The sequence below is a fragment of the Sus scrofa genome, chromosome 13 (genome assembly GCF_054392235.1).
Source record: "Sus scrofa isolate SSC_HxYL_T2T_F1_AM1 chromosome 13, Sscrofa_HxYL_maternal_Yorkshire_Landrace_v2.0, whole genome shotgun sequence".
Lineage (NCBI taxonomy): Eukaryota > Metazoa > Chordata > Mammalia > Artiodactyla > Suidae > Sus > Sus scrofa.
This window is the reverse complement of record NC_139395.1, coordinates 94,415,282-94,440,198: the sequence shown is the minus strand read 5'-3', so window position 1 is coordinate 94,440,198 and position 24,917 is coordinate 94,415,282. Positions and strand designations below refer to the sequence as shown.

Here is a 24,917-nt window from a genome sequence, read left to right as displayed (position 1 = left end):
CCTGGCGAGATTCTCTGCCTGCCTGGCGGAAGCTACAGGGACGGCTCATCCCCTCTGTGATTTTTGTTTTTCTAAAGCCTTGCTTCTCCCACCTTGGGCAGGAGAAATGTGAAACCCAGCAGCAATTGGACCCAGAGGGCTTGTGGCCCAGATCCGGCCGGCAGAGAACTCTAGACCTGGTTGTTCTGTAGCGTGTCTTTGGAGGACCAAATTTTTCTAGAAAGAACTAGAGCACTTTTGTTGTTTTGTTGTTTGTTTGTTGTTTTGTCTTGTCAATTCTCGAATAAATTTTTTGTTCTTTCTTTTAACATGGACTTATATTATTTTCATTGCGCCCAGGTTGGTTTAGCAGCTAGTTAAAAGAGGATTTTCAGAAGGAAAAAAAAAAGCCTTTTTCAGATAAACAAGGCTGGAGCGCAGCCGGAGTAGGGGGGCTTTGTAGTTGTCACTGCCGCTTTGTTGTCCGGGGATTGTTTGTTTTCTGTGTCATCGCTGCTCTGTTGCGGCTGTTTCACGTCATCAGAGACTTTGTCTGCCGTGGTTCGTTCACAAGGCGACCGTAGGTAGGATTTGTTCTATTTTTGAGTCCATGCAAGTTTGAATTTTACATCTTATTCAGTCATGCTAGCTCTATGGGCCATGTTTTTATTATATTATCTTCATGCTTTTCAATTTTTCTAGTTAAATCTAACAGCCAGAAGATTATTCCAAATAGATAAAATCCTGGTTGCAGAAACACTTAGTAAGCTGCAAACCTCAGTATGAATGTAGCAATTGCCTTGTTTTTAAAAACCAGAATTTATTTACCCTGAGATATGTTTAAGGGATTTAGGAGGATGAGAGAGGGGTGAACATGCTGTAGAAATCTAATCTTTTCTCTTTTTCTTCACTGAGACTCTTCAAATAATTAAGACTGGTTCTTCTGCGCAGGCACACAAGGTTTGGCCAGATTGCAGGCCGGTGCCGCTAGGGGGATTGGGGTGGTGGGATTTCAGTCCTCCATTGGGGGTGACAAGTATCAGCCGGATTTCGCCACCACTGTGGCTCAGCTTGAGTGGGACCCCATGCCTAGCCACGTATCCCTCACTGCCCCCCTGTGCAGCTTGGACAGCAGTGGCCACAGGTCCAGGCTGACCAGTGGGCTGGAAGCGGCTGCCCTAGGCAAGGAATGAGACTGCAGGCCTTCCATTTCGCCTATACTGGTGGTTAGACCTTGGCAATGTCAAGGCAGGAGCCCTGTCATGTGTATTTGGGCCCAAGGAGAAGTGGCCCAGGCTCCTGTCCTCTCTGGCACATTTCTGGGGAGGCTGAAGGGTAGAGAATGACGCTTTGGAGCATCACCCTGAGACTGGGACTAAAGTCTACCAGGGCCAGGGGAACCGAGAAGAGCAGGCTGCAGAGGTGGCTCCGCCTGCCTGGGGCAGGCAAGAAACCCAAGACGCTGGTCAGGCTTGATGTCTGGGTGCTTCTGGCAACCTGCTGCGCCATTGTCTGGCTGAATAAGGTGAGTTGCGGAAAAGAAAATGGACTGCTGCATGCTCGTCTGTTTGTACTTTCTGTGATGTGAGCATGCATCGCATGGGCAGTTGTGTTGTCTGTGCTTGCTGCAAATGTGTACATACAGTGTAAGTCCTGTCCTGGTGACAAGGAGGGAGGTGTGTGTGACTGTCAGAGAGTGCATATATTTTAGGCATTATAATAATCATATGGCTAATATTCAAAGGATGGTTACAGTGTGTGTTGCATTCATATGTCATTGGTAACATGTGCAGTTATGTCCTGGGTATATAATCTTGGTTTGCCGAATGAAAACAGAGAATACATGCAGAGCCTTTGCTTCAGCTGGTTAAGGCTCTCTGTTCTGAGGCTGGCTCACAGTACCCCACATCTGCTATTCCAAGCAGAGAAAACAGAGGAGGGAAGTCCTCCGGGCAGAGCCTCTAGTGATGTGGGGAAGTTGGCCGAGGCCAGCACTGGAGGAGAGAGCCTCTCCCCACACCCCTAGAGCTGAAAGACAAGAGGAACACAAGGCCTCGAGGCTGAGGAAAGAGAAGAGTAGCCTCAATCTGCTCAGAGGATGAGAGGAAGGGATGGGGATGGATTCCTGGTCTAATAGGGATTTAAGGAGATGAGAGAAGGGAGTCAAACCATAGCCCACTTCCCCATGGATGCCCACAGGAAAACATCTGTCTCTAATTCCAGACCCAGGAGTGTCTCCAAAACTATAGTTTGGTCATTCGCCCACCCCCCAGTGCTACCAGTTCAGGGCAACGGTTGATTTTCTTCCTCTCTCATTTCCTCCCTCTCCTCTCCCTCTTTGCAGTTTTGAGTTTCTGTTAGAGAAGATGATTTAAGGAATTCCCTAAGCAAAGGCAAAAACTATTCAAGAGGGTTCCTGCTATGTAACAATTATGCCTTAGCATCTAGTCTGGTCTAAATGATCGGACCACGTGGGTGTATGTATATATGTTTGCCAGGCGTATTGTAAGTACAATGCAAATAGTTTGATACAAATACTCTACCAATTTCTGGCATGTCCTGGATGAGTTGTTGCACATGGCTTTGAATGAGGAGTATGTGTGTACTTCTATGCAAGGAAATATCCTCACAGTCAGCACCAACAAGATGAGCCTCCCTCCACACATTTACACACAAATTCTAGGTCACCCTAACTCCCTAGAACTGCCCAGCCAGAGTACTTGGTTTCTGGTTGGGGAGGGGGTCCTGTTCTCAGGGGGACCTGGGAGAAATCTTTGCCAGTGCAGTATATGCACTAAGGGACTGTAATATGGGGCCCAGGGGGTTCTCTGGGATGGCTCCATACCCTATTCCAGAGGGTATCCTTGGCCTGTTTTCCTCTTGCATACGGAAAGAATTCATTGCCCTGCATCCTGGGCTTGGTTGGGCATGAAACTGACGAAATTGCACCTGAGGTTAGGTACCCTCCTGCCCTTACCTGGGCCTCCCACCAGCCTGAGGCTGGAGTCCAGGCTGGGAAGAGCCCCCTGGTGGTGGGCAAAAACCAGAGGCAGATCAGGGCTTCTTGCAGCCAGAGAGGCAGGAGAGAATGGACCAGGAAACTAAGACAGACCCAAGACAGTTTGCCCATGAATAAGCTTTTCCCTTAATGGAAGTGTGGAACCGCTAAACCAGGATCCTGCCTTCGGGAGGGGGTTGGGGGCCAGGAAGCTGCTTGGTCAAGCTCAGGAGTCCTGCAATGCCCCCACTTTGTAGAATTAAGCTGGTGATGACCATGCTTTGTCAGTTGCTGTCCCCGCAGAGCAGACCCTGCTTCTGAGAGTAGCCTGTGGAACCTGTAGGAGGACAGGGGCCCAGAAGCTCACACCTCTCCTTTGTGGTGGGAACTAGAGGCAAGGAACAGTAGGGAGCAAACTTCATGCCTCAGTCTGCCTTAGTGACAACCAGAAGTAAAGAATTCTTGAAGCCAAGCAATCTGATTGGCTTTCTGATTTCTAGAGGGAGGGCTCCATTCTTTCACAGGAGTGTCTGGGCCCCAAGATCCCCAGATCTTGTCTATATTTATGGAACCTGGGGCCCAGAAAACGGCCCAGCCAGAGGTTGCCCAGCTATCTGTGGGGCAAAGAGCCTCAAACTGAGAGCACCAAGCCCGGCTGCCCACTTGGACCCTCTGAGTGGCACAGACACTACCAAACCCATGTTCAATGTTAGGGAGCTCAGTAGGTGAAGGGGGAGCCAGCCAAAGAAGGAAGCACAGGGCTGGGTCTGGGCTGTAGGACAATTGTACTCTGGGAACTTTTGCTGTGTCTGCTGTTTGCTGCTTAGGCTCCAACTCAGTGAGAAGTTCTAGCAAACTTTTTCTGTGACAATGTCAGCCCAAAGAGATGGTTTGTGCAGGATGGGGCAAAGACAGGTGTTCTGCCAATAGTGTGGAGCCCCATGACCCCCTCTAATAGTTGGGGGCCTTTGGGGGGGGGATTCTTAATTTCAGTTTTTTCTCCTTTAAAACAGAGTTGTATAATTATTAAAATAATTAAATGTTCTAATGTCAAAGTCCCCAGTTTATAGTAGATGGTCAATATGAAAAGAGGAAAGTAAGAAAGAAGTGAGGAAGGGATGGAGGGAGAAAAGGGGGAAGGGGAAGAAGGAGGGAAGGAAGAAAGGAAAAGCCTTTGGTAGTAACTCCGCAGGATCTGACACCCAAATGCAGCAGCTCCAGCCACCCCTGCCCCAAGAGCTCAGGCCACCCATCACCTTCCCAGGTCTGGGCGCAGGCGCTGCGGCCATACTGACCAGGAAGTGGTGGTGGGGGTGCTGAGGGGTCAGTGAGGTTCGTTCTGTTTCAAGGAATACCAGAGCCCTGGGGGCTCAGACGGACAGCTCAGTCCTCTGCTCCTCCAACAGCCCTCTCCATTCTCCCAATACAGTCTTCACCGATATAAGAGGCCCGCTGACCTGCGGAAGCGGCACTGACTCGGGCTCTTGGGTCCAAGCACAGCCACCACTCTCAAACTCAGGAACCTCCCTCTGGAACGCGGGGCTGTTTGAACTTTTCTCCCCTTTTTTCAGAAAAACTATAGGTAGCCACGAGCCGGAGGTGGCAGAGGTCAGCTTGTGGGAGAGGCTCCCTCTCGGTCTTTGTGGAGAAACGGGAAACCTCAAGGGGCAGACGTAGGAAGCGGGTTGGCCAAGCTGCGGCGAGTAGAGGCTCCGCCCGCGGGTAGGAGCGGGGACTGCTTGGGGCCGCTGGCTCCGCAGACTCGGGCCCAGGCCCCAGAGCCTCCGGTCCGCATGCCTGGTGGCGGCGCTACAAGCGCGGATCATGAGGTGCGAACCCGTGCCTCCTGGCAGCTCTAAACAAAATTTGGGGGAAATGACTGGGCCCGTCTGAGCTCAGGGTGCTCCCGATGGCAGGGCGGAAAAGAGTAGCGCAGCCGGCCCTGATTGTCCCCGGAGGTGGCAGACAGCGCTGGGCATTGGCCTCCGGAGCCGCCGCCACGCCGGGAGACTGACTCTGCTTCACCGCGTTGGGAACTCAACCTGACCCAGTTGTCCTTAGTAATAGTACTATCAAATCGAATAAAATAAAGCCTTTCCCCGAATTCTCCACAGAGAGTTACTTTAGGCAGGTGAAGAAAAGGAAAGGACAGCATCCCAGGAAACTTTAATCTCTTTGGACGAGAAGGGAAGGGGAATGTGCTTTTTGCTTTTTTGTTTGTTTCTAGGGGAAAAAAAGGAAATTCGACACATATTTTTAAAAATCTCCCCCGAACAAGCACTAAAGGCTGTGAGTGTGAGCAGAGTCCGGAAACGAGCCCCCGCCCGCAGTGACACCGGGCCTTTGTCTTCTTTCCTGAAGCCCCCATGACTGCTGACCGCGCTGAGATAAAGGCCCGGTCAGAGCCCTGTGGAATCCCCAGGGAGGAGGCAGCGGGGGCTGTCGCTTCCAACTGGCCGATCTTGCCCTAACGGGGCCACAAGGCCAGGGGCTGCTCCCCCACCCCCAGGCCCAACTGAGGCACAGATCTGTGTTTCCTGACTTTCCCTGAGTCTTCTGTCACTAAATTTCCTGGACCCAGTGCCCACCAGCATTACCATTTTCCTATTTAATGGCTCCTGGAAGGGTGAGGGGCCATGGCCCACAACAGACATCGGCTGACTTGGTCCTCCAGAATGGAATCGTGAACAACTGTCTCTAGCGTTCGGTTCGCGGCTGCTGGGCTCTGTTGGCCAACGGGATCCGAACCCGTGCAGAGTCTGTCGCCGCTGCGCTTTGTGCCTTCTCGCGGCCCGGACACTCCTTAAACTCTTGGCCTCAAATTCTCTGCCTAACGCCTGTTGGTCACTGTCGGTAGAACGGATCTGCGGAGGGGGAGGGAGAAGGTTTGTGCCCCTATCCTACCGCTTTATGTGAATTAGAAATGCGGGTCTCCACGGAGCTCACGCCTCCGCGGTGCTGCCTTTGCACTGCTGAGGCCTTGGGGTTTCCAGGATGCTCGCGGAATCGGTTTCTCCACAGAGACACGCAGGTGATGCGAATGAATACAGCTCAGAATTCTTCCGAAGGAAGAAAAGGACGACGAACCCGGCGACCTGCAGTGTGGAGATGGAGAGATCCGGCAGCCACCGTTGCGCACTTCCCAGACATACCAGGTTGTGCCCTGGGGCCCCCGGTCAGCGCTGCAGGGCACATTTCCCCAACCAGAGGGAGCCGGGAGAATCCTCGGTTCTCCTCCCTTCCTGACGGCTTGTGAGGCCCCGGGCCCCTTCCCTGAGCCTAATGGAAGTTCAGGATCCCTCTTTTATTTTCAGGGGGGAGGAAAAGGAAAGGCGACGGACCTGAGAATTAAGGCTCTGCAGCCTCACGTGCCAGGAGCATTCTCCATCTCTTCCTTCTCTCACCCCTTGTCTCCACTGAAACTGGAGCTGCCCACAGGCTGTCAGATGAGAGATAAAGGAGCCTGGCGGCACCCAGGCGCTGACCGGATCTGGGCTTTCCCAAACTGTGGAGCAGCACCTGAGACCCTACTTCCCCAGGTAGCACTGACCCAGTTCGAGAGAAACGGGTCGAGTGAACAGTATGCATATTCTCCCTCCGGGAAAAACAGCCGCGTCTGTATGTGGAGTGTGCATAGATACATCCTGTACCCGTGTGTCTGTACACACATACGTGTGCATTTGTCATGCGTCTAGAAGACAGGCAGACACATTTACGCACGTGAGATATACCTGTGCACTATCAGACCACTGTTCTTGTGTCTGTCCTGTTTGTCTGCTGCGCAGACACTGATGGGGCTGGCTGCTCATGAGTAGTAATTATGCCTCAGTTACACAGACCTTTATAGTTTTTAATCACTATTTTTTACAACTACCCTGGGAAATGCTGTCCTTGGCGAATTTTAAATGGGGAAAGAAGAAGTCTTTTGCACACAGACTGTGGGAGACCGGGGCCAAAGACCTCGCCCGCTGTTGAATGTAGATGTTTGCTAGACGCGCTCCGAGGTTGGCCTATTCAGCACCACAAGCGACCCCCAGTAACAGCGGGCCTTGGCCCTTCGCCAGGCTTCTCGAGAAACCCACCGCGCCGGTGTCTGGCCTCAATTCGTTCGCTGATAAGTGCGTTCTACCGGAGCTCGATGACCAGGGTTACTAGGGCGGAGGAGCTCGGGGCTTGCGGGAGTGCGGCGAAAGATCGCCTGAAGATTCCAGGGCCGTGGCCGCCCACGCGCAGCTCATTCCCGAAGCTCAGCGGGCCTGTGTCCCCAAGGCAGCGACAACAGGCAAATGCGAGCCATTCTTTTACCCCAGCCGCAAGCCCGGTTGCCCTGTAGGAGCAGCGACGAACGAATTCTGCACTCGCGAATCTCTAATGACCCCACAAGACCTGGAGCCCACCAAGCCCATTTTTACCTAGGTGATTAGTCGGAAGCTAGAGAGGTACAGTAAGTTCCGCCAAATTTAACAGCCGGGAAGTGGCCAGAATCGGGGTTGCAATTCCCAGTTAGCTGTGTCTGGATCTTTAGACTGCATTCCTCTGCCCCTAGCCAGGATTGCCAGGTCCCTGCTTGTGCCATGTCTCCTGTACGCAGCTCGTAGCCACCGTGGCTCTTTGCCTCCGACTTTGCTCGCCAAGGACGCAAATACCATTCTAATTCTCACCAAGGCATCATTTAAAAGATTCTTACATACTTGGAACCTGTGGTGTATATCTACACCCTGTGTATATTGGGTTTTGCTTCTTGCTTCTTCTGGGGCATTTGGTTCTCCCCAGCCCCCACCCCCACGCCATCCCCGCCCCAAGCCTTCGCCCTCTGAGACTGAGGTTGCCCGAGGGCTGCAGCTTGACCACATCTCACCAGGTGCCCTTGGGCCTCGGCGCCCGGCTTCTGCAGACTGAGGTCGCTGGTGTCCGGGCTTCAAGGCCACCCCCACCCGCAGGGACAGGGCTCTGGAAGGGAAACTGCGGCGTGGCGAAGTCTCCTTGAGGCCTCACAGCCTCGAGGCTGCCATCTGCTGGCACCAAGCGACTTCATCGCCGCCTCCCTCAGCGGCCCAGGAGCTGAGCGAACGAGAGAAGCGCGCTCAAAGCAAGGCGACCGGACAGCGCAGAGCTGGCGACTCCACTCTCGCTGGATCCCAGGAGTGGCCGCCGCACCTTCAACCACAGCAGATATCCTCCTATATTTCTCACTTTCTGGCCCCTGCTCCCACGGGCACCAGAGACTCCAACCAGGGAGATGTTCAGGGAGCCCAAGCTCTACTCTTGCAGTCCAGCTGCTCTGGAGCTTTCACCGGGATCCTGAAGCCACCGACCCTCGGGGCAGCGAGGTGAGGCCTGGTAAGCCATAACCTGCAGACACCCACCAGGAGCGTCCCCGCAGGCCATTGGTGGACTCTGGGAACCCTGGGGAGAGCTGGGCTCAGGCCACTTTACACTCAGCACCGTGGCATTGATTGGCACCCCTGGGTCAAGCCCTGAAAACTCTGACCTCCCACCTTGAACGACTTTCCAACTCCACTTAATAGTTGTCTTGGCCTTGGCGCTTGGCTGCTTCTATTTCTCACAGTGCACTTGTCTCCTCATTCAAATTAAGAAGGCTCAAGTTTGGGAAGAAACCCGGTTCCCAATCCGCACAGCGCATGGCCTCACTCAGAGTGTGCCCAGTGGTGAAAGAACTGGTTCAAGATGCCTCAGATGGTCACTCTTGAAATAAGCCTTAGGCAGTGAGATGGGTAGACACTTCTGCCTGCTGAAATCCACAGTGAGATAAAAATTATTCAGTACTCATACCTGTGCACTTAGAATGCTGTATATTAGGACGGAATGCTGTATATTAGGACTTTGCACGTTTTCACGTTCCCCCCATTTACAAAGATAACTCAAATAGAAGAAAACTGGGAAAATAGAATATTAAGATGCACAAATAAAACAAAAGTTTTCCCACCCCCACCTCCACAAGGTAATAGCAGTTAACATTTTGGTGACTTTCTGCTGATCTTTTATTTATATATGTTAACAAGTATAATTTCCATAATTAAAAGAATGTATTATATAGAATTTGCCATTTTGTATTCTACTTCTTTTAATCTTTCACCATGGGGTTTCTCCATATATTCTTTGAAAGACTGACTTTCAATGACTGCTTAATAATCCATCATATAGGTGAGCCATAATTTTTTTATATAACAACACTAATCCGCTTTGTTTCAGGTCTAGGAAAGAGACACTCTTGGTCACTAAATATATACTCAGTAGTCAATCAATAAATCTTGAATCCCTTGCTAGCCCAAAAAAAGGAGTGTTGTGGTCCCACTCTTAGGGCACAAATAATCCACCCAGAAATTTGCCTGGAACTGAGAGAGGGCCTTCCAGACCCTGCTGACAGCTCTTTCTCTTTGCTGGAGACCAGTGGAGCTGGGGTGCTGGAGTTAATGTTCTGAAAGAAAGCAGGCCCTAGCAATGTGCCTGAAGAGCTGCCCTGGCCTGCCTCTAGGACCAAAGCCCTATATCCCTAGTTGGCACTCAAGATGGTATCTGTGTTTCTGCGTCCAGCATCTTATAAAAGGAGTCAAACATGAATTTATTTGGATCCTGGGTCTTCCCTTAGAGGCTGTGTGACCTCAGAAAAGCTGTTCAACCTCTCTGAACGTCATTCTAAAAATTAGAATAATAATGCAACCACACTGAGCTTTTTTAAAGCATGCAAACAAATGATTACATAGCTTAGCCTGGTGCCTTAACAGGCTATCCTCAATACATGGTAGCTACTGCTCCTACTGCCTCTGCAGCTGCTCCTGCTATTGCTTCTGGCATTAGCTTTGGTCTTGGGGATCGCTGCAGTTGCCCTCTCCCTCAACTCCTGACCCTGTTGCTACTGTTAAACACAAGCCTGAATCCTGGCACTAAGCCGGGTCCAGGTTCTCAGGGCTGAAGGAGTCATTTCCAGCACTCTGGTTGGGCTGCTCAGGACCTACTGACAATCAGGCCTGGGCTTGGACTGTTTATACTAGAACCGTTAAAACAGGAAAATATGCAAACCCTTCATTCACAGGGATCCGGCTATTGTTGGGTCAGAAATGATATTTTTGTTTCTAAAATAAAAAGTACATTTGCTGCTTTACTCACACACATAGAGACACATTTGGGGTTGAGGGGGAGTTGTGTCTACAGACAAAGTAAACGATCTGGTTCATTTGACCAGCTCGACAAGACTGAACTTCACTGGGCTCTGTTTTATATGTCCACAGACGGAGCTCTTATCCACCTCCTGAACAAAATGCCTTTAAAATCCATCTCCCAGACATGGGGGGGAAGAGAGAGGAATACCACCTCCATCTAGAAAAGAGGCCATGGGGGAATTTCATAAATCACATTAATTCAGCCAGCCTGATCCCCATAGGCTCAACTTCACATCAAAATCTCACAGAGAAAGTTTTATTATTTTTAATTTTTTGCTTTTTAGGGCTGCAGGTACTGCATATGGAAGTTCCCAGGCTAGGGGTTGAATCAGAGCTGCATCTGCCAGCCTATGCCACAGTCACAGCAATGTGAGATCCGAGCCGTGTCTACGACTTACACCACAGCTCAGGGTGACACCAGATCCTTAACCTACTGAGCGAGGCCAGGGATCAAACCCACATCCTCATGGATACTAGTGGGTTCATAACCTTCTGAACCACAACAGGAACGCCCTCACAGAGAAAGTTTTAAAGGAAAGATGACATGATCCTCTTCAAACTGGATAGCTTTTGCTTCTCTGGGGCTGGTGCTTGGCAATCTGTATGTGTCAGTCAATTCCTCCAGGTGATTCTGATGAAACCCATGGAGCCACATTAAGGAACCACTGCTGTTCCCAATTGAATTGAAAGCTGGGGTTTCTCCAAGTGGACTCCGGAAAATACAGATTCCAAAGAATCTTCCATTGGGACCACATGGAGTTACAAAAAGCCTGGTTCAAACACCGGATGTGTGTGAGAGTGTATGTGTGTTTGTGTGTGTGAGTGTATGTGTGTAAGCGTGTAGGGCGAGGGGGTGAGCGCATGTTTGTTTTTGTGTGCTTTTGTTGTACTGTTGCCTGTGCATGTGTCAGGCCTCTTTGGTCACAAGTAACATAAACCGACTAGAGCTGGCTTAAACCAAACAGTAGGAGTGGGGCGGGGTGTGGGGGGGGGTTGTTCTAAGGATTTGTAGGTGACCTCTGGAGACCCTGGCAGGGTGGCAGCCAGACTTTCTGAAGGGCTAAGACAAGGACTGTGGTGATGGCAGGAAGCCAGGTAGCTTCTCTCTACAGATCAACTTTTCTTGCTGCTCTGACCAGACCTCTGCTCTGTTCAAGGGAGAAGCCCCGTTCTAGGTAAAATCTGAGTCCCAATTCCATTTTCCTGTGAGAGAGAAACTGTCTCACCTGGGTTGGGTCCTGTCTACTGGAGCTGAAGGGGAGGATCTGATGGGAGTTTCTGCTTGCTGGGGAGAGAGTGGTCATGGCCCTCATGAAAGGCTAAGCAGATACCACCCCCCAGAAAATCTGATTTGCTTCAGTGGGGCCCCTCCAATCACTCAGTTGGTAGCTCAGGGGTTCTTGATGCTAGCCACACTCCAAAAATCTCCTGGGGAGCCTTAAAAAGCATTGTGCCCAGGGGTGTACACGTGGGGTGTACCCAGGGCATCAGCATTTTTCAAAGCAACGCTGGTGATTCCAGCATGCAATAGCAATAACTAAATAGGGAACCTAGAGCCAATTTAGCCATTTCCTAAATATACGGTCTCAAAGTACAACCAATTAGGAGGAAAAATATGAAAACCTAATGGGTTGCACATGGGTTATTTTCATTTAATTGGAGACTGACATCCTAATCCCAAAGTTAAATGCCATGATTATTCACATTTGACATTTTCTAAACCTCTTGGTGTAAATGTTCAGTTACATTCCTAAAGAAACTTGCCTTTTCTGGAGATCCTGAGGTACCAAAAACAAAGGCTGTCTCCCCATGGCTTTGGTTGACCTGCCCCTCCTTTTCCAAGGTCTCCAGCTTGGCTCAGGCAGTCCCAAAGCTCCCAACCCTGAAGCACACTGACCTTGCTGGCTCCCATCCCAGGCCCATGCTTCAGGGTTCCCACCCAGGAGCCTCTGACACAGGAGACCAAAGAGGAGCGACACTGCCTCCTCAGCCAAGCTGGCAAATGCTGATCAAAACCTTGGCCAAGTCCATGGTGGCCTTGAGGAGGGTCTTCATTTTGTTTTATTTCCCCTCCCGGTAAGTTTCCCCAAACAGTTGTTCAGCCTATCAGCATATATCCCATGAATTGCTATAATAGACAAAGCGGGTGGGGGTGAGGGGAGCCTCACTCCCAGGACATCCTGTCGCTGGCAGAAGTGCAACAGCGACCCCTCTAGGCCTAGCTTTTGTATGGATCCTAAGGAGCACATTAAAGGGATCCCTTCCTCAGGTCCTTTCCATCCTGGAGCAGGGCTAGGACTCAAGCACACCTGTAGGGTGAGGGATGGTAAGGAGAAGGAGCTGTCATGCCTGGTTGTGTGCAAGAATGAGGGTGGGGGATGCTGCTGTCCTCATGCCTGAACCATCCTGAAAGCTGTTATCTGCCCCAAGAACTAAATGGCACAGACGGTGAGACCAAATTGCCTCTGAAAGCTGGGAAAGGCGGTCAGCACAAAGGTCAGTGACTGATGGGGGATGTATAGAGGGTGGAGGTGGGAACACATACCAGGACCATCTTACGGCCACAGTAAAGGCTTGGAGATGCCAAATAAAGCCTAAGGTAGTGGTTTTCATTTTGTCTTTTTATTTTACTTTTTTTCAGTGGCATCCATGGCATGCAGAAGTGTTGGGACCAGGAATCAAACTCAGATCACAGCAATGACAGCACCTTAACCCGCTGTGGCACCAGGGAACTCCGAGGGTAGTGGGTTTTTAAAGTGTGGAACCTGGATCATCAGCATTATCTGGGACCTTACTGAAATGCAAATTCTCAGATGATTCAAAGCCACTGAACCAGCAACTCCAGGGGTGGGGACAGCAATTCTCATCCTCCAGGTGATTCTTACACACAATCAAGTTGAAGAAACAATGGACTGCTCCAGGGAATGCAGGAAGGGGAGGGGCTCTTTCCAGACACTGTAAGTCTAATAACTCTTCCAGATTCTTTGATCCCTAAATGGATTCCATGACACCAGGCAGGATCTCAGAGATGTCACCCCAGCAATAATTACTGCCCCTGTCCTCCTCAGTACCCACTCACTCACCCCTATACACACACACACACACACACACTGCCAGGAACTTCTGGCCCAGGCAGGGTGACACAGAGCCAGGGGCCTAAGAGGCAGGAAAGCTGGAACAGAAGCTTCACCCGGATTGGACTTCCTAGAGTCTAGAGCTGTTGCCAGTTTTGGCGGGTTTTTTGTTTTGTTTTGTTTTGTTTTCAAAGGCCTTTGGTAGTTGCCCACTTACCAGCACAGGCCAGGCACAGGCGGCTGAGAAATTCCAATCCATGAGCTTTGGAGTGGGAGTTAGCTGGTTCACTTTTGGATGGAGGTGATCCATCAAAAACAGGCACTTCCGCCCCCCCAAAAAACCTGTGAAGCTAGGAACATTCATTAGCCAGTGGGTCCTTTAAGCAGTAACTGGATAGCTGACTCCCTGTAGACCTCTCCAGAACCCAGCAATCTGAATTCCAGGGCAGGGAGGCCAAGCTCCTGCCTCCATATTTGTCAGGTGGTTCTCAAAGTGGTGTCCTGGACCAGCAGCAACAAGCATTACCTAGAAAGTGCAAATTCTCAGACCCCACCCCACCCCACCCACCGAATCTGAAATTCTGGGGCTGGGGTTTAGCAATGTGTGCTTTAACAAGGCCTCCAGAAGATTCTGAGGCTCCCTCGCCCAAGTTTGAGAGCCACTGGCCTGGGAGTGATTTCGGCTCCACCGGGAGCCAGCCCAAAAGCAGGGAACTCCAAAGACTTAAAAGTTTCGGGACCCTCGCCGGCCAGGGGCTCCACCCTCCCCGACGCCGTGTAGTGGGCAAGCAGCCCATCAGTGCACGGTCCCTGCCAAGCTGCGCGGGGTCGGCAGGCCCGGGGCCGCTGGCAGTGGCCTTGCGGGCGGGAATGACGGCCATGAGACTCCACTCTGACTTGTTTTGTTCTATTCCGGGAGGAATAATTTGTTTCGTATTGAAATCAAAGTGCCTCTTGCGGCGCTTCCGTTTTATCTCGGCGGCTCTCGGGCAGGGGCTCGGCGGCTGCTTCCCATTAGGGCGGGCATGGTCTCCATTACGCGCTGAGCCCGTCCCTGCAGCTGACCCGCCTCTGTGCTGCGACACCCAGAAACCCACCCTTCCCCCTGTTACAGATGGCCCAAGGGAGAAGCGGGACCCGTGGCCGGAGCTGGCAGCTGCTTGGCTGCCCCATGCCTGCCATACAGGATTAGGACGCTCCTTGGGATCAGGCACTGCCCCTTGGGATTCACGTATAGGCCCACTCATCTCTTGAGTGGAAGTAAGTTCAAAGGGATCTCCGATTTAGCACCTGGGCCTAAAAAGGAGCCTCTGAGGAGGAAAGCATCACAGGGATTCCCTAGACAGAGAGGAAAATGTCTCCAGTTTACCTGTTTACATAGCACCTGAGCCCAGGTCCTTCACAGCTGCTCAGGGAAACCAGGTCCACCTGGTTTTCGCCTACTTTGGTATCCATTTTACAAACAGTTTAGAACATCAGTGAAGAGAAGATTTTTTTCTCTGTATTTATTTATTACCTAATGAATTTTATTACATTTATAGGGTACAACAATCATCACAACCAAATTTTACAGCATTTCCATCCCAAACCCTCAGTGCATCCCTCCACCCCCCAATCTGTCTCTTTTGGAAACCATAAGTTTTTCAAAGTCTGTGAGTCAGTATCTGTTCTGCAAAGAAGTTCATTGTGTCCTTTTTTTAGATCCCACATGTCAGTGATAGCATTTAATGTTGGTGTCGCATTGTCTGACCGACTAATGAAGAGAAGATTTAAAAAAGAAAAGCCACACTCAGTCCCCCAGCCTTAATATCCATTGCAGCTAAGGGGGATGCTGAAGGCTTACCACCACCTACTGGAGAAAGGATGGTCTCCACACGCCCTGGCCAAATCAAGGAGCTGTGCCTGCCACATCCTGGCTTCCCCAGGGTGCAAAATGTCCCTGCTGGGGACTTGCCAGGGCTTGAGGAAAGAACCAGACAACCATGCAACCACCAGAGCAAAATGCAACAAATAGCCCTAATGTTTCCAACAAACATCATGCTTATTTTCTTTGATTTCATTCATTTTTTAAAAATTGCACAAATAATATTCTATTTTGGGGGGGTGAAGGAGAAAAAGATAGCTTTATTTATTTTAATTTTTTTATTACTCAAATGAATTTATCACATCTGTAGTTGTATAATGATCATAACAATCTGATTTCACAGGATTTCCATCCCACAGCCCAAGCACAAATAATATTCTATTAATCACGACAACTTTAAAATAGGATGGAAAGGAGTTCCTACTGTGGTACAATGGGATGTGTGGCGTCTCTGCAGCACCAGGATACAAGTTTGATTCCCAGCCCCTGGCCTTGGGAGCTCCATATGCCTCGGAAACAGAATGGAAGAAAAAAAAAAAAGCATGGAACGTCAACAATCATCCAAAGTCTGATCACTAACAAAGCAGGTATTTTCATTTTTCCATTTTGCTACACAGTTCACAACTATTTAAAAAATGCACGATATTCAGCCATGTGGATATAGCCTAATTTATTTAACTCTGCCATTTAGGATGATCTCAAGTTTTTCATCATAACTAAGTGGAAAAATTTGTTGAGGAATGTATGCTATACTATATCTTAATAACCTTTATGGGATTAGGCAATCGATATTCTTTGCAGAGAATTTGAAAAATTCAGAACATTATAAAAGTCAACCTGATTAGAGTTCCCTGGTGGTCTAGCAGGTTAAAGATCTGGCATTGTCACTGCTGTGGCACAGGTTCCATTCCTGGCCTAGGAACTTCCACATGCTGCAGGCATGGCAAAAAGTAATAATAATAATTATTTAATCAACTATGATCCCAACTCCTCCTTTTTTGAAAAGGCTGTTCTCACCTCTGAATTCTTACATTCCTACAACTTCACCTCCTGTCAGTTCTTGCTTTGTATTTAATGGCTGTTTGTCTTTTCTATACTCTTTCATTGTAGTATTATTGAAACAAAGACCATACCCTTTTCATCTCGATAATAACCATAAAAGCTACTTTTTATTGGGTGCCTGGTCTGTACTAGGCATAATACAATATTATCTCACTGAATTCCCACAGGCTGTGTTTTATTTCCTTTTACTATATGAGTAAAGTGAGACTAAACTAAAAATAAAAAATAGAGTGAGGGTGAATTAGATTAAATAACTTGCGCAGGGTCACTCAGCTTGTAAATAGCAGACTGGAACAGAAACTGATACACACACACACACACACACACATATATATATATGTTCTTTTCCCTTATAGGCTATTATAAAATATTGAGTATATTTCCCTGTGCTATTAAGTATGTCCTTTTTAGTTATCCACTTTATATATAGCAGTGTGTATATGTTAATCCCAAACTCCTAATTTATCCCTCCCCCCCACCCCAGCTTCCCCTTTGGTAACCATAATTTTGTTTTGTTTTCTTTTTTAAAAAAATTTTTATAGCCACACCTGTAGCACATGGAAGTTCCTACGCTAAGGGGTGAATCAGAGCTGTGGTCACCAGCCTATACCACAGCCACAGCAATGCTGGATCCCAACCACATCTGTGACCTACACCGCAGCTTGCAGCCAAATACCAGATACTTAACCCACTGAGCGAGGCCAGGGATCAAACCCACATCTTCATGGATACTAACCAGGTTCATAACCCACTGAGCCACAATGGGAACCCCACCATAAGCTTGTTTTCTATGTCTGTGGGTCTATTTCTGTTTTGTACATAAGTTCATTTATATCATTTTTTTTAACCTTCCACATGTAAATGATACCATATATGTCTTCCACTGTTTGACTTACTTCACTTAGTATAATAATCTCTAGGTGCATCCATCTTGCTGCAAATGGCATTATTTCATTCTTTTTTATGGCTGAGTAGTGTTCCATAGTGTGTATGTGTGTGTGTGTGTGTGTGTGTGTGTGCACGTACACATACATACCACATCTTCTTTACTCCTCTGTTGATGGACATTTAGGTTGCTGCAATGAACATTGAGGTGCATGTATCATTTTCAATTATGGTTTTCTCCAAATATATGCCCAAGAGTTAGGATTGCTGAATCATATAATAGCATTATTTTTAGTTTCTTAAGGAACCTCCATGCTGTTCTCCATAGTTGTTGTACCAATTTACATTTCCACCAACAGTCCTTTTTCCCCACACCTTCTCTAACATTTATTATTTGTAGACTTTTTCATGCTGGCCATTCTGATGATATGAGATGATGGATAACTCATTGTAGTTTTGACTTGCGTTTCCCTAATAATTAGTGATGTTGAGCATCTTTTCAGGTGACTTTTGGCCATCTGTATGTCTTCTTTGGAGAAATGTCTATTTAGATCTGCTTTCCTTTTTTTTTTTTTTCTTCTTAGGGCCATGCCTGTGGCATATGGAAGTTCCCAGGCTAGGGGTTGAATCGGAGATGTAGCTGTGGGCCTGCACCACAGCCACAGCCACACGGGATCCAAGCAGTGTCTTCAACCTATACCACAGCTCATGACAATGCCAGATCCTTAACCCAATAAGTGAGGCCAGAGATCAAACCCGCATCCTCATGGATACTAGTCAGTTTTGTTACTGCTGAGCCATGATGGGAACTCCCCCCATTTTTTAATTGGACTGTTTTGTTTTGTTGTGGGTTTGTTTTTTGTTTTTGTTTTTGTTTTTGCTTTATAGGGCCATGCTCTCCGCATATGGAAGTTCCTAGGCTAGGGGTCGAATTGGAGCTACAGCTGCAGGCCTACACCACAGCCACAGCAATGCCAGATCCAAGCTATGTCTGCGACCTACACCACAGCTCGTGGCAATGCCAGATCCTTAACCTAATGAGAAAGGCCAGGGATCGGACCCCCATCCTTACTAGTGGGGTTCTTAACCTGCTGAGCCACAACAGGAACTCGACTGTTTTTTTGATATTGAGCTGTATGAACTGTTTGTATATTTTGGAAATTAATCCTTTGTCACATTTTTTGCAAATATTTTCACCTGTTCCGTAGGCTGATTTTTGTTTTCTTTATGGTTTCCTTGGCTGTGCAAGAGCTTTTGATTAGTTGCCATTTGTTTATTTTCATTTTTATTTCCATTACTCTAGGAGATGGATCCATAAATATATTACTGTGATTTATGTAAGAGAGTGTTCTGCCTATGTTTTCCTCTAGGAGTTTTATAGTGTCCAGTTTTATGTTTAGGTCTTTAATCCTTTTTGAGTTTATTTTTGTGTATGGTGTTAGAACATGTTCTTATTTTATTCTTTTACATGTAGCTGCCCAATTTTCCCCACACCGCTTATTGAAGAGACTATCTTTTTCTCCATTGTATATTCTTGCCTCTTTTGTCATAGATTAATTGACCATAGGTGTGTGGATTTATTTCTGGACTTTCTATCCTGTTCCATTGATTTATATGTCTGTTTTTGTGCCAGTACCAGTTTTTATGACTATAGCTTTGTAGTATAGTACACATTCATATATTTATTTATTTATTTATTTAGCCTTTTTTTTTTTTTTTAGGGCTGCACCCATGGCCTATGGAAGTTCCCAGGCTGGGGTCAAATTGAAGCTACAGCTGCTAACATTCACCACAGCCATAGCAACGTGAGATCTGAGTTGTCTCTGTGACCTATACCATGGCTCACAGTAATGCCAGATCGCTGACCCACTGAGCAAGGCCAGGGATCGAACCCAAATCCTCATGGATTCTAGTTGGATTCATTTCCAGGCACCGTGAAGGGAACTCCCACATTCAGATTTTTGGATGTCCGATAGGAAAAGGAAATATCTCTTTCGGGCTCTTTCTTAGGAAACTGGACCACTTGGACCCCTCTCCAGAAGCTCTTGGCAGACCTCTCCATTCATCTCATGGGCCAGGACCAAGCCATAAGTTTGTCCCTATTTGCTGGCAAAAAAAATGAGACCATCATGGCTGGCTCAGACTAACTGGGGTCTGCCCAGGATTGGGGTCAGGGTCTCTGCAGTATTTGAGTTACTTGCATCGCTGAAGAAAATTAAGGTTCTCTGAAGAAGGAAGGCTGGGGGAAATGGCAGCTAACATGATCATCTTAGAGGGAAAGGTACCCAAAAATTAATGTATGTGAGCTAAAGTGAAAGCAATTTGGAGATCCGCCCCCCCCCCCCGCGCCGGACTTGGAATATTATTATTTGTCTTTAAGTCTGTCAATAGTTGGTAAGTAAATCAGTTAAATGTAAACTGTCAAATGTGTTTTAGTTAGACGATGAAGTGACTTTAGGGAAAGAAAAGAGGTTCAAATGTATGGCCTTGAGACTGGGCTGCTGTCAGGAGCAGAGGTTAATTCGCTGTCTGGTCCCTTCTCTCTCTTCAACTTCCTGGTCTCCCTAGGACCTCCCTGCCTCCCTTGCATGTCTCCCTGGTGCTGCTCTATCAACTGCTCCCTCAGGCACTGGCCCCCTCCAGGATTTGGTGGTCACCAGGGCCCCTCCGACCCCTACTCCTGCTGTAAATTAACAACCTCTCTTGGAAATCCCTAATTCCAAGCTCCAAGAGAGGTGACTCTGGGGCCACTAATCCTGTCATGACAGCCATCTCTGAGGTTGCTGGCCTGACCAGCATCTGGAAGAGATGCCCTGGGTTCATGAGCTACCCTGGGTCCAATCAGCTCTGACCAAGGAAGGGAGTAGGGTCATTTGTTACAAAAATTTCCTGTTGAGATCTGGCCCTTGAAGGCTGTGGCAGGGGCAGGGGAGAGGGAGTGAAACTGGGCATGTCCCATTAGAAGGTTTGACGCTTGGAGTTCATGTTGCTTTTCTTTTTTTTCTTTCTTTTTTTCCCTTAATTTATTTTATTGAAGTATAGGTGATTTACAATGTTGTGTTAATTTCTGCTGTACAGCAAAGTGATTTAGTTATACATATATATATATATATTCTTTTCATATTTGTTTCCATTATGGTTTATCATAGGATATTGAATATAGTTCTCTGTGCTGTATAACAAGGAAGACCTTGTTATTATCCATTTCTACATGTAATAGTTTGCATCTGCTAATCCCAAACTCCCACTCCATCCCTCCCCCACCCCACCCCACTTGGCAACCACAAGTCTGTTCATTTTGCTTTTCTATAGCCAAACTTATACTCCAGGTATGTCAGCTCCTTATCTCATTCAAATATGCAAGCTGGTTGGTCTAATCATCCTCAGGGGCGGTTATCCTCCAGGGTTTATCCAACTTTAATGAGCATGCAAGTCACCTGTGTCTGGTTAAAAATGCAGATGTGGGAGTTCCCTTGTGGCTCAGTGGATTAAGGATCCTGCATTGTCCCTGCTGCAGCTTGGATTGCTGCTATGGCGCTGGTTTGATCCCTGACTGGGGAAATTCGACATGCCACAGACTCAGCCAAAAAAAAAAAAGAAAAAGAAAAAGAAAAAGATGAAGAGCTTGCATCAGAACCTACATTTTAACAGGGCCCCAGTTGATTCACCTGCATATTAAAATTTGAGAATCGGCGTTCCCGTCGTGGCACAGCAGAAACGAATCTGACTAGGAACAATAAGGTTGCAGGTTTGATTCCTGGTCTCGCTCAGTGGGTTAAGGATCTGGCGTTGCTGTGAGCTGTGGTGTACGTTGAAGACACGGCTGTGGCTCTGGTGTAGGCTGGCAGCTACAGCTCTGATTAGACCCCTAGCCTGGGAACCTCCATATGCTACAGGTGAGGCCCTAAAAAGACAAAAGACCAAAAAAAAAAAAAAAAATGAGAAGCATTGCTTATGATACAGCTCCAGTGCAGAACATCTCCCCTCTCCCCTGACCTCTCAAAGCCCTTACACTCTGTTCCTCTCATCACATGATCCTCACTCCTCTTCCGTACTATTATTTAATACTAGCTGGGTTCCCAGCTTGAGCCTTACTTGCTCTCCATGCTGGGATGCAGATGGGCCTGGATGTAGAACACACCAGAAATTTTGGTCCTGTGTGGCATCTATTCTCCTTCCTTCTTCTAAGAGAACCTTGATTTTCTTTGGGGGAACTACCTTCTCCCCCTCATTCCAGTAGTTCATATAGAGCCATACACACTCCTACCTCTGCTCTCATGGGAGGGATGTATGTTTCATCCCCATTTTCTGCAGGGATCGCTTCAATGGCAGACAAGTCACTGAAGCCAAGGAGACCAAATTCCAGAATTTTGTGGAGACTGAGGGCAAGGAGAAACTCTCTTTCCACCAAGACTGATAGCTCTAGAGAAGACATAAGCCTGGAACTCTTGAGGGCACCCAAGTGGAGAAATTCTGCCTGAGAGTGAAGTCAGTGCAAAGGAAAGCAGAACAGACAGGAGAGATTGAGTTCCAACCACATTGTTTGAGCTCCTGGTTCCAGCCATACCTGAAGACTTGCCATGGGTTTTCAGTGATATAAACCAACTAATTCCCTTAAATAAAAAAAATTGTGGGAGTTCCTGCTGTGGTACAGTGGGTAAATGATCCAGATTGTCTCTGTGGAGTTTCTGGTTCAATCTCTAGCACAGTGGGTTAAGGATCTGGTTCAGCCAGTCCTAGCTCTGACCCAGGAACTTCTGTATCCCAAAGTGGCGGCCAAAAAAGATATTTATATATCTTAAATTGTGGAGTTCCTGCTGTGATGAAACAGGATCTCTGAAGTGTCAGGACACAGGTTCAATCCCTGGCCTGGCACGTGGATTAAAGGATCTGCCGTTGTCACAGCTTCAGCATAAGTCGCCACTGTGGCTCGGATCTGATCCCTGGCCCGGGAACTCCATATGCCGTGGGGCAGCCAAAAGAGAAAAAAAATGTAAGCAACTCGAGTTGCGTTTCCTTCGCTTGCAAACAGTAGACTCATGACCAATATGTGGGGCCTTTCTGAGGAGTAGGTTTTCAGATGTATGGCAGGGTCCAATGAAGCCATAGGATGACGCAGAAGAGACCTCATTAGGAGGGTCCCAAGAGCCCCAGGAACACAGGTAACTCTACATCCATGCCCAGGTCAACCCTGAACACCTCTGCCGAGGTCACAGCCTAGCTGCAGGGAGAACACAACTGTGTGGCCCCTTGGACCCTCAAAGACTACAGATTTGAGAGGCGGACAGATGTCCCCGCTCCCCCCGACAGAGAAGAGACTCAGCCCTGGGCAGTAATGGCAGTAAAGCATCCCCACCCACAAGTGGCTTCACAAGCAGCCAAATTCCACCAGGGGGCGGGGCAGACCAGAGTAGAGGAAGGTGAGAGGAATGTGTTTGAGGCTCCCCCAAAAAACTTCCCTGGCAACTCTGGAAGCAAGGAAGGTGGCTGGTTTTGCAGCAAGTTGAGGTCTTGCATCCTGCAGATGGAGAACAGAGTCATCCAAGTCGGGCTTAGCCCCCACACCCAGAACATTTTCCCTGGCTCTAAATTTCAATGTTGTTCTGAAGATGCCCTGTGGTGGCAACAGATGCTCAGAGGGTGACCATGGGCTACACTGCAACCTGGTCACCGGGGTTCCCAGCTTTACCAGCATTGCACTGAAACAGTAGAGATGCCCAAAGGGACCGCAAACAACTTGGCAGTAATGTCTGAAGACTGATGTCCCCAGGCCCCTAACATCAGGCAGGATGAGGCATAAGTCAGAATTAGAATCGTTTGACGAGGACCACAGCTAGGCTTTTGTTTGTTTTATTTTGTCTGGCCATGCCCATGGTGTGCAAAGTTCCTGGGCCAGGGCTCAAACCTATGCAGGGACAGTGCCACATCCTTAACCCACTGAGCCGCCAGGGAACACCTGTGCTGTTTCTTTTTCACCAAAGTTTGTGAAACAGCATTCAGTCCTCTGTATGTGGCCTCTGCCCTCTTTGAAGCAAGTTTTCAGGGAAGGGAATGTCTCCAAGGACCTGAGCAGACTTGGAAGAGCATTCCGGCAGCAGAGACCAGTAGGAGCCCAGCTTTCTCAGGTCCCAGGGCCTCCATCCCTAGGAGCCTGGGTGTGAGGTCCGAAGCATCCTTTCCAACCAGGATGGGGCAGCCATGATTCAGCCAGGTGGCCTCTCCCTTGAGCATAAATACAAATGCCCCAACCCGCAACCATTTAGGAAGCAGAAACCAGATGCCAACAAGTAAATAAAGAGCATGAAGTGGATACTGGCCCTTGCCATCTTCCTCTACACATATTCAATCATGAGCCACTGCAACTGCTGACCCTCCTGAAAGGAGCTGAGGGTGGGAATCAGGAGTGAGGTACTCTGTGCTCTGGAAAAACTGGCAGAACAGGTCTTCAGATAGATATTTTCAGGAGAAGATTTTATGAGCCCAATTCTTGCATCTCCTCATACATATCTAGAAAAGCACTAAAATCCTTCCTGGTGACATCTGCTTCTCTCAACTACCAGTAACCTTCATGAAACTAGCAGCAACCTTCTGTAAAAATATGTGCTTGGTTTCATGTGCCCTCCCCCTTCACCAAAATCACATATGCACTGACCTTCCCCCGCTGCCTCTTTGGACCAGTACTTCAGAGCTATCTGAAATGCTGCCTCCGGGGATATAGGCCTCATGTTGCCCAGAATAAAACTTAACTCTCAACTTTTAGGTTGTGCATAGTTTTCCTGTTGACAGCAGACTGGTAGGAAACCTGCTTTGCAAGTGGATGCATCAAAGGAAACTCTAGACCCAGAGGCTCCGGGATGGATACCTCCTCACACATCACCCAGCCCAACCTGCTCAGGAAGACACCAAAGGCAGGGGACGTTCCTAAGGTCACACAATGAGTTGATGGCACAGCTAGGAGCCAAAACCAGGGCTCCCAACCCCAGGTCGGGGGCTCTGTGCCCTATGCTTCATGACACTACTCCCTCCAGGGAATTTCTACATCTCAGAGGAAGAAAGGGGTAAGGACATTCTGGGCCATGTGTTCATCTTGGCATCTGGACTTCACTCTGGAATTTTATAATGGGAGCGCATCGCTATCACTTTCTTGGGATAATGCACTTTGTCCTGCCCCATAAAGCTGCAGCCTTACTTACTGCCCCAAAGCAGCCTCAGGCGGTATTGAGTTAGATGGTAACAACAGTAGCCATCACTGATTGAGCACTGCGCTAGCCAGGCTTCTCCAGGGAAACAGAACCAATAGGGAGAGAGAAGAGGGAGAGAGAGACTGGTTGATCTTAAGAAATTAGGGGCTGGCGAATCTAAAATCCTGAAATCTGCAAGGCACGACAGCAGGCTGGAAATTTCAGCAGAAGTACACGTTGCTGTCTTGAATCCAAAGGGAGTCTAGAACAAAAACAAAAATAGAAACATAAAACAAAAAAGGAGGTGTTCCCTGGTGCTCAGGGGGTTAAGGATCTTGCATGGTCACTGCTGTGGCACAGGTTCCATTTCTGGCCTGAGAACTTCTGCAGGCCACAGGCACAACCACAAAAGAAAAAGAAAAGAGAGAAAGAGAAAGAAAGAAGGAATAAAGGAAGGAAGGGAAGGAGAGAAGAAGGGAGAAAAGAAAAAGAAAGAAAGAGAAAGAAAGAAAGAAAAAGAAAGAAAGAAAGAAAGAAAGAAAGAAAGAAAGGAAAGAAAGGAAAGAAAGAAAGAAAGAAAGAAAGAAAGAAAGAAAGAAAGAAAGAAAGAAAGTTCCCGTCGTGGCGCAGTGGTTAACAAATCTGACTAGGAACCATGAGGTTGTGGGTTCGGTCCCTGCCCTTGCTCAGTGG

At 48.2% G+C, this 24,917-nt stretch overlaps 1 long non-coding RNA gene across 2 annotated transcripts; it reads left to right on the top strand.

Moving 5' to 3' along the window:
• Window positions 1-524: 524 nt before the first annotated feature.
• Window positions 525-15,683, top strand: LOC106505699 (uncharacterized). Of its 2 annotated transcripts, none has more exons than XR_014824025.1 (3): window positions 525-1,504; window positions 5,999-6,132; window positions 6,292-9,037. It is a non-coding gene; the product is annotated as an uncharacterized LOC106505699 (long non-coding RNA). The 2 variants fall into 2 exon arrangements; XR_002337698.2 differs by lacking the exons at window positions 5,999-6,132; window positions 6,292-9,037 and adding exons at window positions 12,800-13,115; window positions 15,440-15,683 and having other exon boundaries at window positions 1,086-1,504.
• Window positions 15,684-24,917: the final 9,234 nt, after the last annotated feature.